Here is a 15,576-nt window from a genome sequence, read left to right on the forward strand (position 1 = left end):
TTTTGTTGTTTGTTTGTTTTCTTTTTTGTTTTGGGTTTTTGACAGAAGCCATAGCAAATATTCTGGGTGGTTTTTATGATGAAATTGATTGACAGAGTCAGAAATTTCTTCTGCATGAATGTTGATTTTATTCTCAGAAGACTCACAAGCAACACTCCAATACTTTACAACCAGATTAGTCTCTCCATCTCTAATATTTTACTCATATTTTCCACTGCAACTGCTTTTACTTCCTTGACAATATAAGCAGCAAAATTTATTGTCTTGCTCTATTTAAAACCAGATGGGTCTTGACTGACTTAACTCCAAGAAGAAGTTGCAATTCCTCTTTTGTCAGATTTTTGGTATTTGGTTGCTGACTGAAGCACCAGAGTTTAGAATCAATGCTGAGTTATACAGCACCATATTTCTCCTACAAGTCTTTGTATGTGTTTTGTACGTTTATATGTGATATACAGAGAAACATACCATTTTGCTGCTGAACAGAGAATGTGAAATGTGATCTAAAATGCATGTGTGAAACATTAAAAAAGAAAAAACTCTGAGATGATAAGTATTTTCCTGACTTTTATGTTCCTTGTTGACAGGGCTACCTAAATTTGTAATCATCAACACAAGCAAAGGCTGAGAAAATGATGACATTACTCTCTGACTCAGAAATTACCAATTATAGAATCACAGAATGGCCAGGGTTGGAAGCAACCTCTGGGGATCATCTGGCCCTCCCTCCTGTTAAAGCAGGTTCACCTACAGCAGGTTGCACAGAGCTGCATCCAGGCAGGTTTTGAATGTCTCCAGAGAAGACTTCACAACCTCTCCGGGCAGCCTGGTCCAGTGCTCTGTCACACTCAAAGTAAAGTTCTTCCTCATATTCAGATGGAAATTCCTGTGTTGCAGTTTGTGCCTGTTACCCCTTGTCCTGTCAGTGGGCACTACTGAAAAGAGCCTGGCCCCATCCTCTTGACACTCACCCTTAAGATATTTGTAGATATTGATAAGATCCCCTCTCAGCCTTCTCTTCTTCAGGCTAAACAGGCCCAGCTCTCTCAGCCTTTCCTCATAAGGCAGATGCTCCAGTTCCTTTTGTAGCCCTCTGCTGGGCCCTCTCCAGTAGTTCCCTGTCTTTCCTGAACTGGGGACCCCAGAACTGGACACAGCACTCCAGATGCAGCCTCACCAGGGCAAAGGAGAGGGGCAGGATCACCTCCCTCAACCTGCTGGCCATGCTTCTCCTAATGCAACTCAGGATCCCACTGGCCTTCTTGGCCATCAGGGCACACTGCTGTCTCATGGGCAACTTGCTGTCCTCCTGAACTGCCAGGTCCTTCTCCACAGAGCTGCAATCCAGCAGGTCAGCCCCCAGCCTGTACTGGTACATGGGGTTGTCCCTCCCCAGGTGCAGGACCTTACACTTGCTTTTGTTGAACTTCATCATGTTCCTCTCCACCCAACTCTCTAGCCTGTCCAGGTCTTGCTGGATAATAGCACAACCTTCTGGTGTGTCAGCCACTCCTCCCAGTATCACCAGCAACCTTGCTGAGGGTAGATGCTCTCCCTCATCCAGGTCACTGACGAATAAATTCAACAGGACTGGACCCAGTACTGACCCCCGGGGAACACTGCTGGCTAAAGGCTTCCAGCCAGGCTCTGTGCTGCTGATCACAACCTCCTGAGCTCTGCCATTCAGCCAGTCCTCAGTCGACCTCACTGTCTGCTCATCTGACCCACACTGCCTGAGCTTACCTGTGAGGGTGTTACAGGAGACAGTGTCAAAAGTCTTGCTGAGGTCAAGGTAGACAACATCCACTGCTCTCACCTCACCTATCCAGCCAGTCATTCCATTATAGAAAGCTATCAGGTTGGTCAGGCATGATTTCCCCTTGGTGAATTCATGTTGACTGGTCCTGATGACCTTCTTTTCCTCCACACGCTTCAAGGTGACCTCCAGGGTGAGCTGCTCTATCACCTTTCCAGGGGCAGAGATGAGGCTGACTGACCTGTAGTTTCCTGAGTACTCCTTGTTACCCTTTTTGAAGACTGGAGTGACATTGGCTTTCCACCAGTCCTCAAGCAGCTCTCCTGTCCTCCATGACCTCTCAAAGATGATGGAGAGTTGCTTGGCAATAATATCTGCCATCTCCCCCAGCACTCAGGGTGCATCCATTGGGCCCATTAATTTGTGAGTATCAGGTTTGCTTAAGTGATTTCTAACGTGATCCTCCTTGACCAAGGGTGTAGAGGAATGAAGGCAGTGTGTTGATTAACATTGATAACATGCAGCTGTGGCCTTGCTTTGAAGGCAGAGGGTTGATTGACATGGATGATGTGCTGCTGTAGCTCGTTCCTACAAAGTGGTTAAATAGCACTGAGGATTGTGGGAGGGAGATTGGATGGAGAATGAGCTCCAAGAAAGAAGAACCTGGATGAAGCAGAGAGAAGGAGGAGTGTGGTCTGGAGGACAGAGAAACAGTAAGAACAGTAGAATCTGATCCGCAGTAAAAGCCTTGTTGCAGCTTGCTGGTTTTGCTTGTACTGTGACAATTGGTGCCCTGTGTGAGGTAAACTGGTTTGGACTCAAGCTGCAACACAAGGGAAAGTCTTCCTTTTCTCCAGACTTCCTGTCTTGCCTTCAGGGTCTGGGAAACTTGAGGGTTGGCCTTGGCAGTAAAGGCTGAAGCAAAGAATGAATTCGGTAATTTGCCTTCTCTGTGCCTTTTGTCACCAGGGCACCCACCTCATTCAGCAGTGGGTGCAAATTTTCCCTAGTCCTTTTCCTGCTAATGCACTCAAAGCAGCCTTTCTCATTGTTGTGAAATCCCTTGTGAGCTTTAATTCCAAACGGACCTTAGACTTCCTCATCACCTCCCTGCATGTTCTGACAACATCCCTATATTCCCCCAAGTAGCCTGTCCATTCTTCCACATCTTGTAACCTTCCTTCTTCTGTTTAAGTTTTACCAGAAGCTCCTTGCTCATCCGTGCCGGCCTTCTGCCCCTTTTGCTTGATTATTGCTCCTAGGGATGCACCTATCCTAAGCTTGGAGGAAGTGATGCTTGACTATTAGCCAGCTCTCCTGGACCTCCCTACAGCCCTAATTGATGGGATTCCTCCAAGTAGGTCCTTGAAGAGGCCAAAGTTAGCTCTCCTGAAGCCCAGTAAACAAAACAAAGAACCCTCCCAACCAAAAAAACAAACAAGCAACAAACCTTTCCACAAAAAGAAGCCCACCAAGTACACTGAAAGCTGTGGCTACTGCATGTGAAATGGAAACTATAAAGTATGCTCCAGTTATTGCTGTAACCTGAGAAACACCATGATTGCTTTTAGTTGTGAATAAGGGTATTGAACTTCCTAAAAACTCTGCCAGCTAGTCAAATTGTATTAGAGCTGGAACAGTCTATGTGACTGGGCTGACCTTCAAAAAAACCAAAAAATGTAACCATTTTAAAAGAAGATTCAATCACCCTATGGAAGCGAAGCAGTCATGTGTACAGTCCCTGACAGAATGAGCTATCTGGGTGAATACACTGCTTAGTCATTCACTATACTACCAATACACTACATAGGCACTTTGGCATCTCTCTATAGTACTTTTTGAGTATATAGAGTGGTATGCTTAAAATCTTGCCATTGGCAGAAAAGAAACACACCTCATATGTAAACTACTCAATTATTAGTGTATTTAAAATCTTAACATTTTCATCAATGAGTTATTATTAGTCCAGATGTGATTTCTTAAAAAAAAAAAAAAAAAAAAAAAGAGTAATATAGAAAGAAAAGAGTTAAAAATTTTATACACCCCCCTTTTTCATAGCATCATAGATTCACACAGAATTACAGAATCACGGGATGGCTGAGGTGTTTTTGCATGAAAGTAAAATTTTCAAATTTTAATTTTAAAATTAAAAAAAAAAACAACAAAAAAATGCACCTTTTAAGATCACCTAGTCCAAGCCCACCCTCAAAGCAGAGTGAACTACAGCAAGTTGCTCAGGTCCATGTCCATTTGGGTTTTGGATACCTCCAGGGATGGAGACTCCACAATGTCTCTGAGCAACCTGTGCCAGTGTTCCTCCCACTGCCCCCCATCCCACTGTGAATAAGTTTTTTCTTACCTTTAAGTGCAATTTTCTGTATTTCACTTTGTGCCTGTTGTCTCTCGTCCTGTCAATGGGCATCACTGAGAAGGTTCTGGCTCTTTTGTTTTACTCCTCTTATGCAGTATTTGTGCACATTGATGAGATACTCCTGAGCCTTCTCCAGGTTGAACAGTCTCAGCTCTCTCAGCCCTTCCTGACAGGGGAGATCATAGAATTGCAGAATCATAGAATGGTTTGGGTTGGAAAGTCCATAAAGATTATCTAGTCCACCCCTCCTGCCGTGGGCAGGGACACATTCTACTAGACCAGGCTGCTTAAAGTCCCATCCACCTGGATTCCAGGTGCTTCAGCCCTTTCATCATCTTCATGCTCCTTTGCTGGACACAGTCCTGTTTCTCAGTCCATGTGTCCCTTGTATTGAGGAGCCCAGAACTGGACCCAGCACTTCATGTTGTCACCAGTTGTGTTTGTTTGTTTTTATGCTGGTAGTGTGGTCACCCTTCCAGTGTTCTTCTGGATGTTAAAAGGAATGATTTAATTCAGATATGTGTGTGTGGTGTGTGTACAGTCAATTATCAGCATCACGATCCCTTGGTTGGGAGAAGTATAATCATAATGATAGTTTCTTCTTAATCTAGGATCCATTTGGGAATCTTCTTTATTTACTTGCTAACAAGCACTACATCTTGCTCTTTTGTCTCTGGTCTGCAAGTTCACATTATAACTGAATTTTCTCTGTGTGGTGTTTTTTATATATGTTACATAGCTTTTTTTTTTCTTCTCTTTGTTACCTGTTTTTGCCCAGCTTCATGTCTGCATTTCTCTAACTGCCTGTTGCCATGTTTTTAGCCTTCCAGGTTCTAGATTGCCAGTGCCAGCCTGTGCCCATTTTCTTGTCACCCTGTGCCCTTAACCCCTTTACAGTGTGTCTTGTGTTGCTAATTGAAGGCCCCTGATGCCATACCAGGTTCATATTCTTCTACACTCCATCATTATCTCAATGTCATAAATATTTCATTCTGCACAGAATAACTACTTGTTATTACTACCTTTATAAAATTATGGTTATAGGATGCAGAGATTAACAAAAGTAAAATAAATCAAGCTTTGCCACCTGTTCATTAGAAAAAAGATATGTAACATCTAAACAAACTAGAACAAAGTGGAAGACAGGTCAAAACAACTTCAGACAAAGCAAGTCTGTCAAACTTCAGCCCTAAGGAGCAGCAAACCCAGTATAAAGCCTGTGCTCTGTTGCTAGCAGGGGCAAAACCATATGAGCTCTGCTTCAGAGGATCCAGAAGGAATTTCTGCATCATAGTAGAAAGTTCTAAATTGTGAAAAAAATCTGAAAAGTGGAGAAAATATATAACATTTTATATATATATATATGTAGTTTGTGGTTTTTCTCTAGTTTCAAATCAAAGTTTACATTGTGTTATAAAGTGCCGGCTTGCTGAGAGTGAAGAAGTTGTTGCTGTGACATTTAGAGCACAAGCATCCATAATTCAAAGATTAAACTCGATCTTTGTTTTTCAAGGCAGAGCTTGAAGGACTGAAAAATCAACAAGACTTGATTAATCAGGTTGGCACTGTCAACAGAAAAAAACCTTTTAGGCATCATATTTGATATATGTATGAATCATAAGCAGCAAAAGGTACATATAGTGGAAGAAAACGTACAAAAGCCATTGTTTTGAAAGTTATACAGCCTAAGGCAACTATTCTAACAGGGCCTTTATCAAATAACAGTGTTCTGCAATGAATTAATTGCATGGCTAAATATGTCAACATATTATTGGAGTGGTCCTTGGTGCATCTGTTCCAGCACAGTCAGTGGAAAACTTACCAGAAATATCTCCAGAAACAATCCAAGATTTAAGTGCCTGGAGGGACTGATCTTTATCAAGCTGCTTCAACAGTGCTAAGGCAAGAGAAGAGTACCTTAGCCACACAGGTAAATACAATTAAACCTAATAGTTCTTGGGTTCACTCTCTTGCAGTCCACAAAATTCTTGCCACTAAGATCATACCTGGAAACTTGTATTAAGGGTGGATGAAAGTTGTGTCTTTCCATAAGGTCATCAGAGAATTTTTGACTTACTGGCATTGCTTCATGGTTAGGCTATGATTTCTTCTTTTGTGAGCAGCTTTTCTTTGCCATCAACCACTGAGGCTGTCAGCAGAGAAGGTCTAACACAATTCTTTGAACCAGGCTGTAGGCTTTTCTAATGACTGACATTTGTCCTTAGCTGGTGATGCCTTCAAAAACTCATTTTGTCTGCTGTACCTAATCTGCCTTCTTGACAGCTCCAAGCACCTAAATGACCAGAACTTCTATCTCCTGAAGCTGAAATGGAACATTTGTTTACATGTAACTTGATAAAAGCATTCATCAGAAAACTTAAAGGTGGCTATTTCCTAGGCATATGGAACAAGTTTATCTTAAGATCTTATTGACAGAAAACAAAAACTGTCTGAAAATGTTACAGATCTGATACCCAGTGGTAGAATTGTTTTTCTGATGGGATGGGAAAGAATTGCTTATTTGTCAATTTATCTGAGCTCCTATTGGCTGTGTTATATGGGTGGGTTGTTTCAAAGTGAAAAGTAAATAACCCCTAAGACTGTGCTTTTTGGGGGACATTTTATGGTCCAGAAATGTTCTCAGAAATGTTTACTCTCTCTGAATAACAACCCAGTTTCTTTAGAAAAGCCCTGGCAATTCTCATTCTGTTTCTATCTTCTGCATCAGGGGTTTTTGCCACCACACTGTCAAAGAAACTATCTTGATAATATTTTTGGTCAAAAGTGACTATAGCTTAAGTATTCCTGAAGATTTATTTACGTGTAGAATTTCTTTTACTGTCTGGAAAGATTTAGTGATCATCATATTCTTATGGTGTTTTGAAGCATTCTCCCTTTAAAAAGATTTTTCTACCTCCAAAAGGCTATACTACATTTTGTTGTTTCCAGTATTGTAAGGATCCCAAGAGAATTCCAAGAAAATATTCTTTCTACAAATAGAAACTTCCATTTCGAAAAACTTGGGACCTGTTGTTCTGCTATGGCTGCAGTCAGTTTTGTCTTCTACTAGAGCTAATTTGGCATTTAGAGGGCAACTCTCAGACTGTGCAAGTACACAGAAAGTCTGACAAGGAATGAAACTCTAGACTCTAACACAGCTGTACTGAATGCCTCTTCTGTTCTACTAGACCAGTATAGCTCTCTTGCTTTTTCTTCTGCGCAGGCCGAGAAGCCCAAATCTAATTAAATAGCAGAGAAAAAAGAGACATGCAGTTGATCTGTGAAAGGAGGAAGGGGAATAAATTAGAATTGAAAAGTTTAAGCTAAAAAGTAATTTCGCTGTATATATCAGATTGGCATTTGAGGCAATCCATTTGTTTTGGAAGCTATTTTTACAGTTACTCAAGAGATAATCCACCATTTCCCCCCCCCCTCACTAGGCTTCTTCCTTTCAAAAGCAGAAAAGCAGAAATCAAACAGTCTTGATATGACTTCACAATTTATACTGCCAAGGAAAACAAAGATAAAAGGTTTCCTAACATCTGATTTTCTTGTCCTTGCCATGTATCTAATGTTCTCCCACAAGACACACATCCTTGTCAAGACCTTTTTTATTCAGCTACATTTTATGTCATTTCCCTTCATGATGCACCACCCAGCCTCTTAAATTTGGCTTTGGTAGAGTGCTCTGAATATTAAGATAAGGGATACATAACCCATTGAAGGGCCAGGTCTGCGTTTCATGATTCTTACTGAGAAGGGAAGAATGAGATTAGAAAGAGCTTGAACTGCCCTTTGTATTATCACATTGTCATGTTCAAAGAATATTTAATATGTAAACACAATCAATTTTATTCTGAATATAGTCTGCAGTATTATCTCCACAGATCATACAAGCAGGTGTACAGTGCTCATAGTCTCATTTTAAAAGGGCTGTAATTCCATATCTGCTTAGTGAGCCTCTGCTCTTACTCAAAGTGCATCAACATGCAAATAAGGACATAAATCTTTAGGAGAAGGAAATGCAACAGAAACTTGGCTGTAAATGAACAAAGTTTCACAATCAGTCAAATATGCAACATTACTCAATATTTGGTACATCACAGCTGCTTCTAGTATCTCTAGTCTCAGCATGTTTGATGCCTCCAGAGCTTTTATTTGACTCACTCATGACTTATGTCATGAGATGAAGTTAAGCAGTGCAAATTAGGGCTGGCTAGGGGTGCTGTTAGGGCTGTGGTAAATCACAAAATTCCAAATGTTTGATAACATACACTTGTAGTGTCATAATCTCAGTGTCAAATATTACCAGATCTTCAAAGCTACGGGGCATGATGGATTGCTTCTGCCTTCCCTTGTATCTCTTAGAATAGGATTTTTTTGTAGACCTCACAGGCTTTCTTCAGCTGTTTATGCTATGCACACGGCAGGATCTTTTGGTGCCTCAGGTAAGCTACCAGGGTATCAGTATTAGACAACATTTAAAAAAGGTAGACCTGGTTATTTTTCAGGACTTCTAGCAAATCATAATAATTCATTTAGAGATAAAGGCAAAGCACGAATTCTCCTTCACATGGAGAAAACATGCAAAAATATCTTTTTCTTCTTCTGCCCTTGAAAGGAAAGAAGGTCCTATTCTAGTGATATTCTGAGACTGGTTATGCAAAAATTGTCTGGAAAATGGGGGAAAAGGCCTTTACATTCTCCCTCTAAATGTACTGTTAAAGTTTACTGTCATGTTTTAAATCAAATGCATAATTGAGATTATGCATTATAAATGTATTTTGTTTTGGTTTTGCCCCATATTGGAATAAAACTTCAAGTCAAAATTCTCCCAGTCAGTGTTCTCCCAGACATAATTTCTGATTTTCTCAGAAAAGAAACAGTAGGATAAAAAAATTCAGAAAGGAAGAAATGTAGGACACAGAAACATAATGAAGGCAAAGTTTGTATGTCGTTTTTTGTAACGGACAGTATGTTAAAGCTAAATTGGGACTTGTCATTTTATTCTAAACTGAAGACTTCCTTTCATATTTTAAAGCATCCTTTTGTTTCTGTTGCTAATACTATTTATTGGAGGATTTCATCAGGCAAAAGGAAAAAAAAGATGGAAGTCAGCTCCTGAAATTTCCTATACACTTATAAAGAGGGGTCCACCTTTATTTAGGACAGTACACGAAAAATGGATCAGGTTGGGGTTTCTTTTTTGGTTTGTTTGGGTTTTTTGGTTTTTTTTTTTTGTGAACAGCTAATAGGCCAAATAGTTCTGAAAAGCAAGAAGTCAAATGGGAAGGTCAGTCTAACAGATGAAATTCTGAGCAGTGATTATTTCAGGAGTGTGGATCTAATGAGAAGTACAATAATAACATCCCTTATTGAAATGCACTGTTTTTTGAAAATTAGAGGTCAGACATTCAAAGTAAATGGCAACCAGTTATGTATGCATACCTATTTCTTTTGCTCAGTATAGCTGTATAGCCTCCCTGGCTAAGGAATCATTATACTAATTTTTTGCTGTTTGTTGTTTTTCTTTCTTTTTTTTTTTTTTTTTTTAATTTGAAAATATTTTCTTTCTATGTATATTGATATTTATAGGGTTTGTAATGTTAGAAACTCCAAAGGAAATAAGGGCCTTATATTGGTATGTATTACAAAATAATAATGCAGTCATCAAAAGGAACCTTCTTTTCCCAAGGATATCAGTGGAAAATATTATAAAGAAGATTCTTTCACTAAGGCGATCATAGAATTTCCAATATAAAAACTTACTTTCTCTGCTCTTGCCATTGTTGACATTACTTCTGTGTTGATATCGAACAGAGGCATAAGTGATTGCAGTAGTTTAGGAAGCTGGTTGAAAAATATGCATATATATATATAAAAATAATAAATGCAGGCAACACTTCTGTAACTATATAATGCCAACTTTTGAGATGTTATCAGTCTTTGACCTATGCTTTATTTTGTCTTTGGAAAGGCAATAAACTTTAATAAACCAGCTAATGTAGCTGAAAAAAACAAATGTGCTTTCAAGCATGCAAATTTTGTAGGATTTGAAGTGCTTGCATGCCTGTTTTCTCTAACTGTGTCAGTTGAACTAATAATAGAGTTTATTTATTACTATAAACCTGGTCTTACTTATATCTTTAAAGACAGTTATGATAACATTACTAGATTGTTTCTTAGCATGCTAATTTATTTCCTTCAAATACCCCAGGTTTCGCTAGGTATTCTACTGAATTTCCAAGTCAAAGATACATTCCCTTTGCAAACTGTAGGTTCAGTTTAGTAAGCCCGATGTGTCTCACGACTACAATTATTAGATGACAATATGGATCACAGATCATCTTGAATTTCTCTGCTGTAAAAGAACACATATTACATATGTTGTTCTTAAGTGGTTGAACATCTGAATTCCTTGGACAATAATATTTGGCAATAAAATGAGGTGTTTCCTTGCCTGTTACTTAGGGAAGTGCTTATACACATATCAATATATTTATTGTAAACAGTAATTATAATAAATCTTACAATTTCATTTTATTCACTTTTTGAAAGGAGGTATCTTGTACTGAGAGAAAGCATACGTCCTTGGCAAATAATACTGACCTGAAGATAAGTGGGTTTGAAGAAATAAAACAGAAAGAGAGATCATTAGGAAACCAGCAAACTGTTGAAAGAACAGTCAGCCAGACACTGTCATAAAGATTTGAAATGCTGCAGTGTTTTCTTTTATGGCAGTTCTCATTCAGAAAGGTCATGATGGTATGGAGGATGAAGGGTTATCTTTTACAGTCTCTAGCAATTTAAAACAGTGTAAACAAATAAATCCCAAGAATGAGAAAATGTTTATTAGCTTTCAAAGACTTTGCAAGAGTTTAGTTAAGAGTAAGTGCTAAGAGTGTCATAGGAGGTGATGAGAAGATCAGTAGCTATAACCATATCCTGTAGATTTTAGCACCTCCGAGTTAACACAAATTCCACACAATTATAAAAGCAGAAAACTAAAATCAAGGTATCATTACATAAAATATTTCCTGAATTAATAGACAGGGTGGAAAGTGGGTAGGGGTTACAAAATAGCTGACATTCCTATGTAGGAAAGGAAGGAAGGAGGAGACACTTGATAAACAGATGGGGTCAGACAATCTGTGGAGGATGTAGTAATTTATTTAATTTTCCACAGCCTTTCTCTAATAAAACATCATCATGGGTAATATTAGTGGCAGCTTCCTACTTCTGTCTATCAGTTAAAAAAAAGAAAGGTTGGTTATGTTTAAAAGCAGTCAAGGTAGTCAGTATTAAAAGATCACTGTTTTGAGCATGGCTATAGGTTAAGGTATTTGATGAACTGTAAAAACTTTTCTTAAAAATAGAATTGACACTGGCAGATCCCCATTCCCTGAGCATGTAAAGAATATTTAAGCCCCATTCCAACTAATTTCCCAAGCAAAATCCCAAGGTCCTGAGTTCTTTAAATGTAACCAATGATTCATCATTAATTTAACATTAGTGATTTGTTTAAGCATCTATTGAACATTCTGCCATCTGCCTGTGGTGGTCAAATCTTTTGCAAAACTACCTGTAGAGAAAGGGAGGAGATTTCTTGAGAGCCCCTTCCTTCACATACCTCTGCTGACAACCATCCTTCCTTAATGTGGGCAAATTTTAGAATTATTCATAATGTGGAAGGACTAAATTCTTATGAGTATAGAAGGATGATGCTAACCTTTACAGTTTTGTTCTGGAAACATTTTGAACCAGGGGATATTTAGTCTTCTATGAAACTCAAGCTACTAAACTAAGCATAACAGGTATAGTATGATACTGTGAGTATAACAAGCAAGAAATTGAGATGCACATTTCATAGCTAGGTTCAAGGATTTCTTATGAATGAGATTTGAAAAGATGGCAAAATGTAGAGGTGTTTGTCTATATTTTTTGTAGGAGATGCTTATTACCCACAAATAAATTATAAATAGCAAAAAAGATTAGGCCTATGAACAGAGTTATAATTTTATCTTGAAATATTAGAAACTAAAGCCTGCAAGGCTGTATCCCCAATACACACTGTATTGTTTAGATTTATTATTTGGTTTTTTTTTAAGAATGAAAAAATCTTACTGGATTTTTTAGTTGTGAGGTTTGTATTTTTTGAGCTTAGAGTTTTTACTGACATCATCATAGCTGTGGTGAGTTGGCCTTGGCTGGCCACCAGGTGCCCACCAAGCTGCTCAATCACTCCTTTTTGATCAACAGGGCAGGGGGAGAATATATGATAAAAAACTTGTGGATCAAAACAAGGACGGGGAGATCACTGAGCAATTAATCTCACAGGCAAAGACTCCAGTTAGGGAAATTAATTTCATTCACTGCCAATTACTTGCAACAGATTAGGATAGAGAGAAATAAGAACAAAACTAATAAACCTTCCTCCCATCACTTTTTTCTTCCCAGGCTCAAATTCACTCCTGACTCTTCTACCCTGTCCCATTGAGTGGCACAGAGGATAGCAAATCTGTGTTGCAGTCAGTTTATAACACTTTGTCTCTGCTTCTCCTTCCTCTTCATGCTATTCGCCTGTTCCAATGTGGAGTCCCTCCCATGGGATACAGTCCTTCATGAACTTCTCCAGTATGGGTTCTTCCCACAAGCTGCAGTTCTTCATGAACTGCTCCAGCATGGATCCTTTCCACTGGGTGCACTCCTTCAGGAGCAGGGGTCACAGGTGCTACCAGAAAACCTGGTTCTGCATGGGCTCCTGCATGAGCTGCAGCTCTTGCCAGGAGTCTGCTCCAGCATGGGATCTCCATGGGGTGCAGCTTCCTTCAGGACATATCCACCTGCTCCGGCATGGGGTCCTCCACGGGCTGCAGGTGGGGATCTGCTCAACTGTGGACCACCACAGGCTGGGGGGAATCTCTGCTCTGGTGCCCAGAGCACCTCTTCCTCCTCCTTCTGCACTGACCTCAGTGTCTACAGAATTGTTTCTCAGTCTCTCACTCCTCTTTCAAAGCTGCTGTGCAATATTTTTTTACCTTTTCTTAAATATGTTATCCCAGAGGTGCTACCTCTGTTGCTGATGGGCTCAGCCTTGGACAGCAGTGGGTTTGGCTTGCAGCCAGCTGGTGTTGGCTCTGTCTGGTGTGGGGGAAGCGTCTGGCATCTTCTCACTGAAACCACCCCTGCAGCACCTCCTTCCATGCCCCTACCCCCCCTACCCCCCCCTACCCCCCCCCCCCCCCCCCCCCCGCCTTTTAAGAGTTTATCTATACCTGAAGTTTATTCTTCCATAAAACAGAAATACAGTGTTTGAGATATCACTCCTTATTTAAGCAGACAGGATTATGCTGTTATACCTGAAAGATGACGGCTTAAAATGAGGAATGAACACATAAACTCCCAGAAACAAAGTTCCTATTTTTATGCAAATGCCTCTAATAACAAAAAGATTCAGAAAAAGAAAATTGCAGAAAGCCTGTGATAAACAGGCTGTGATTTTATTTTAAGAAAAATTTTTTTAAAGTGCCATCTGGCCTCTAAGAGGAATTCATCTGTGTATACTTAAAGCTTTCAAATAGTATATATATCAGCAGAATATCAATATCATGTAAGCAAGATTAAATTCTGTGAATTTTGCAATATCCAAACAGGAAATAACCAGAGAAATGTAGATTTTCATGTTTTCTTAACCTGAAAAATTGTGAGATCTTGTTAAAAAAGTAAAATAATAAAGGGGAAGTGTAGGAAAGACCTCATTACTGGATAGGTTTAGGAGGCAGTAGTGTGTTCTAAGGAACCTGGTCTGTATTTAGTTAGGAATTGACAGTTTTCTCTTTGAGTTCTCGTCATATCACTTCTGCTGAGTGTCTTTTCCTCCTTTTCAGTTATACTGTTCCTTATTATTGTGATTATAAAAACACTGTAACGTTTTATTGTTAGTGGAGTACTGCCTGTATTTTCAGCTTAGTGTCATCATACAATCATGATGGCAGAAGAACCCTGTTCTGAAGATTTTTGAAATTAAATGATTGAATTTATGCTGAATTCTCATGAGAAGCAATTTACTCAAGAGCAGAGAGAAGAGAGATTTTGGTTTGGATTTTTTTTTTTTTTAATAGCCAAGGTATGTGATAATAATCTGCCCTGACTGCCCTGACTAGAGTCTTTTATGCACCCTCAGGAGAGACTGTGGTTTAGTCACCATGTCCCTCCTTTTTCTTCTGTTGAGTATAATACTGCCAAATGTACAATTTGCCTAGTTCAATGGAAACTGGTAAAGACATGGGCCACTATTTTTCTTTATTATGTGCTCTTGGAGACAACTAAACAGAAATCCATTAATATTCCTTTCACTACTTATGCACTTGGATGGCTTTAATTTGGTCAAAATTCAGTCCAGTGTTTTTTTCCCATTCCACACCACTGCCTTATTGATTTCTCTCTATATGTTCCTGACAATATAGTTCTTTGACTTGCATTCACATATCAGAAATTGACTCTATTCCTTTGAAATCAATATCAACTCTCGTATAAATTTTAAATTGAGATGGCAATAAGTCTACTAAAAAAGAGAGAAAAAAGTTTCTCATGCTTTTTTTGAGCTCATGTTTGAGCACAAACAACTCATGTGCTGCTGTGTTCACTGTGTTCAGCCATTCTTGAGGCCAGTCCAACAGCGGCAAGTACAATAACTAGCCTGCTTCCTTTGTGCCTAACCTGCCATACTGACCGTCCCAGTATTGCTCATGGGCATGGGGCAGTCTTAGACATAAGACATGTCCATGAAACTTGTGACATCTGCAGCAAAGACCTTCTAGGAGCAGTCCCACTAGACCTGTTTTCCTCAGGTCTCTTGCAGTATAGAACTCTTAGCCATCCTCATTAAGAGGGGTTCATGGTTTACTGATTATTGTACTTCAAAACCTCACTGATGACTATGGATGATTTATGCACAAACACTGAGGACACCAGTCTTACACATGATGGTCACATCTTTGGAACTGCAGCTTCTATCTCCAGGGCAAAAATGATGCTGTGTTCCCAGAAAACAGTGTTAACATTCATCAGCTAGCTATCCAAGTTGTCTGTGTCCCCACTTTGATGACCAGAGTACTCATATAGAGTTCAACCACTCCTTCTTGCAAGATGTTAAATGTACTTTCTGGTGGTTCAAGACCTGCTAGTGCAGCCTATAAGATCAAGGCAGTCATGAAAGTCATCATGACACAATCTGCACTTTTGAAATCGGTTCAGAGGTTGGCTACAGGGCAGATACACTACAGTTCCCAGCCCTATGATGATCTTGGATATGGTTGGATGTAGTTCAAATATAAGAAAAGCCATGTGCCATCAGCACATACATCTGCTAGGTCACCCACTGCTGTCTCTCAAAATTTCATTTAAGATCTGCACCTCCTCCTGAATTTCTGTGAGCTGTCTGGGGGTT

Source organism: Falco cherrug, chromosome 2 (assembly GCF_023634085.1).
Source record: "Falco cherrug isolate bFalChe1 chromosome 2, bFalChe1.pri, whole genome shotgun sequence".
Classification (NCBI taxonomy): Eukaryota; Metazoa; Chordata; class Aves; order Falconiformes; family Falconidae; genus Falco; species Falco cherrug.